The sequence below is a fragment of the Chrysochloris asiatica genome, unplaced genomic scaffold, assembly GCF_000296735.1.
Source record: "Chrysochloris asiatica unplaced genomic scaffold, ChrAsi1.0 scaffold00535, whole genome shotgun sequence".
Classification (NCBI taxonomy): domain Eukaryota; kingdom Metazoa; phylum Chordata; class Mammalia; order Afrosoricida; family Chrysochloridae; genus Chrysochloris; species Chrysochloris asiatica.
The window spans coordinates 354,188-357,751 of NW_006409053.1; the positions used below are offsets into that span (position 1 = coordinate 354,188).

Sequence of the window (3,564 nt, forward strand, 5' to 3'; positions counted from 1 at the left end):
CTTGGTCAATATTTTAATCAATATGATTTCCTTATAACAAACAATACAAGTAAACCTTTAATGTTTATTTTCATGTCAAAAGTGCTTTAACACTAGCACTGATATGAATTAAAATTTTTCTTTATTGATAAATGATAGATTCCTATGACAGAGACTATATCAAAACTAATGACAATAATATGGTTCAGATTCATCCACTAAAGGTTGATCTAAGTTCATTAAAATATTTGTTTCTTGAGCTCTGGTGCAGTGGAGAGAGTTGTACATGTTTTCTTATTTGCTGGGCTTTTTGTATTGAAATGTGTGTGTGTCAGTGTATATGGGTAAAAAAAGAGAAAGGGGAAGAAAGGCTAAGAAAATTCTGAGGGTAAGAATAAAGAATAGAAAAAGTGCTATAATTGGTGCATTAAAATCAATGTTCTTATAACAAACTTTTAGCATGCACTCATGCTTGTTCTTCAGTGAATGAATGTGTGAATGGATAGGAAAAGATTTTAAAAAATCAGAGGTTAGACTTGAAATAAAACTAGTCCCAAAGTTTTGTTTAAACCTCTTTCCTTGATACATATCAATAAGTCCATTATAACAATAAAGCATATATGAAATATGTGACACATAGCTAACACTCATCTTATATTAGGTAAAAAGGAATGCATAAGAGAAAAAAAATGAAATGAATGGTCCAAGATATTCTATACAGTTAATTCCATTTGACATTGGAACTTTTTCTTTACACATTTAATCTTTTATAAACAGCAAAGAGTTCATTATAAATATGCTGTATTTTCAAAGATCCCATAAAGATGTAGAATGACAATAAGATGGACCTTCCATATTTCTATATCAGTATTCTAATTTTGCTTATCTCTATTTGAAGACAAATACATAAATATTGATAGAATGTGTTTACTTTGAAACTAGTCTAATGAAAATCTATATTTTTTAAATAGTCTTTGAAAATTAATTAAATACTATTTTTAGTGTAGAAAGTTATTTATGTACTCTATATTGCTCAGAAATTTGTCAGGCAATCACAGAAAGGAAGGCCTTCTTTTCCGGGTAAGTACATTCCAAAAAGCTTTCTTTACTTCCTTATTCCTGAGGCTGTAGATCAGAGGATTCAACATGGGGATCACCACTGTGTAGAACACAGAAGCCACTTTGTCCTGGTTCAGGGAGTAGCTTGAACTGGGTTTCAGATAAGTATAGATGGAAGTTGAATAGAAGAGAATTATAGCAGTCAAGTGAGAGGCACAAGTTGAAAGTGCTTTGTGCCTTCCCTCCCCTGAATGCATGCGAAAAATGGAAAAGAGAATGTAGGAATAAGACGTGAGGATGACCACTAGAGCCCCGACCATATTTACACCAGCAAAAGTGGAAAAGATGGTTTCATTCAGACGTGTATCAGAACAAGAGAGCTTAAAAAGAGGGGGACTGTCACAGAAAAAGTGATGGATAATATTGGAACCACAGAATGGTAAATTGCTTACAAAACTTGTGTTCACCATGGAGTTCAGCAATCCTGCTGTAAAGGCCACAGCTGCCATTCTAAGGCAGATTGTCCTGGACATGATTAAGGAGTAAAGGAGTGGGTTACATATGGCCACATACCGGTCATAGGCCATTAACCCAAAGAGGATACATTCAGTTGTTGCCAGGGCAATGAAGAAATACATCTGCAGGAAGCAACCAGCAAAGGAGATTGTTTTCTTCTCAGACAATAAGTCTACCAGCATCTTTGGGGTGATGGTGGATGAGTAGCAGATGTCCACGAAAGACAAGTTAGCCAGGAAGAAATACATGGGTGTGTGAAGTCGAGAATCAATCCGGATTAGCAGGATCATCCCCACATTGCCTAGAATTGTAAATGTGTAAATCCCCAAAAATAGCATAAAGAGGACACTCCAGAGTGTCTGCTAATCCCAACAGGATGAACTCAGTCAATGAGGTATAGTTTTTTCTTATCATTTATTAAATGTATAGTTTGCTGAATCTTTATATTATGCTTAAATGGTTTTCTTTCCAAAATTTTGCATAAAGATGTAGAAATATTTATGAGGAAGCTCACACATGGAGAGAGAGAAAAATATACCTAAGATAATATAGCAAATTAAATGGAATGAATAAAGAAAAAAATATAGAGCACATGTAAAATCCATATGATTTTAAGAATCAATATTATAAAATAAATCTGAGTCATAAATTTTAAAATCAGTTCTCTTAGTCTTTAGACTCCTCCTGTATTTAGAAAATGCAACATATATTTTACTAATTCTTTTACAATAGCCCACAATAGAATGCTAAGGATAAAACTGATCTTTTCTCTCCAATTCTCTGAATAAAGACATGAACTGAAGTCAATGAATATTTTCTGTCGCTTACAATTACTTTGTCCAATGTTTTCCAAAGTTCATATATTTCCCTTAGAAATACCTTTTGCATAACTTCAAGTAGCAAAAATAGGTTCCCTGGTGGCATAGTGGGTTATGCATTAGACTGAAAACTGCAAGGTCAGCAGTTTAAAATTACCAGCAGTTCCAGTGTGAGAAAGAGGATGCTTTCTGTTCCCATAAAGATGTTCAGCCTGGAAACTATGTGGGGTTGCTGTGAGTCAGAACTGGCTTGCCGGCACACAGAAAAACTAGTGACATTCTAAGCTTAGAAACAGTTTTATATTCATTATAAATTTATGAATAATCTTAGAGTTTTTAAAATATGAACAAATCAGTTGTTCTAGTTGTAAAGAGGGTGCAGGTATCAAATTAACACTGTTAGCTGACATAGTATCTCTCTGAGCCAGGAATGACATCATCAATTTCTTAGGATTTCCTTCCTAGATCGTATCTTACCTGTGTAGTCTTTAAAAAAAAAAATTAACTCATGTTAGGAGTTTGGACTAGAGGTGAAAAAGAAAATAAGATGAAAAAAATTCATTTTTAAAATATGCCATATAATATTTAATTACCTCTTTGTAAAATGTTGAGTTACCGTTTGAGTAAATGCATACACGTTGTGAGTCTTTTATTTTGTTTTATCTCAAGAGCATTGGAGATCTTTGGGGATTATTTTGAGAGATTAATTGTGGAGTCAAATCTCTAAAGGCAGAAACTCCAGTCTCAAAACAAAAGAAAATATGATACCAAATGCACCCAAATATGCTTCAAAGCTGACAGGATTAGAAGTTATGTGAAGCATACATCATAACATGGTCTCTAATATCTATGAAATTTAAAATCTTTCACCAAAGTCAAATTAAATAATTTTTAATGATTATTTATATTACCCCAGATCATGGTTTCTTTTCTGCTTCTGAGATCTGCTTGTCACAGTGATCAATTAATCTGACACCAACTGTGATTTTTTGACATATTTCCTTGTTTTTTTCCAATGTGCTATAATTAGCAGTGTGACCATGAATCCTAATGAGTGCATATTCATAGTCTCCCTGGTCCAGATGATTTTGTCTTTGTCTTCAGTTTGTGCTTTTGTTTTAACTGAAGCATTTCTATTAACTATATTTGAATTCAGGGTCTCTTTTTATCTGGAACACAAACATGTTGCTGA

The 3,564-nt window shown here is 33.3% G+C and overlaps 1 pseudogene; it reads right to left on the reverse strand.

Annotated features, from left to right (window-relative positions):
* Positions 1 to 1,031: 1,031 nt before the first annotated feature.
* LOC102826118 lies at positions 1,032 to 1,968 on the reverse strand (annotated as a pseudogene).
* Between the last annotated feature and the right edge of the window lie 1,596 nt (positions 1,969 to 3,564).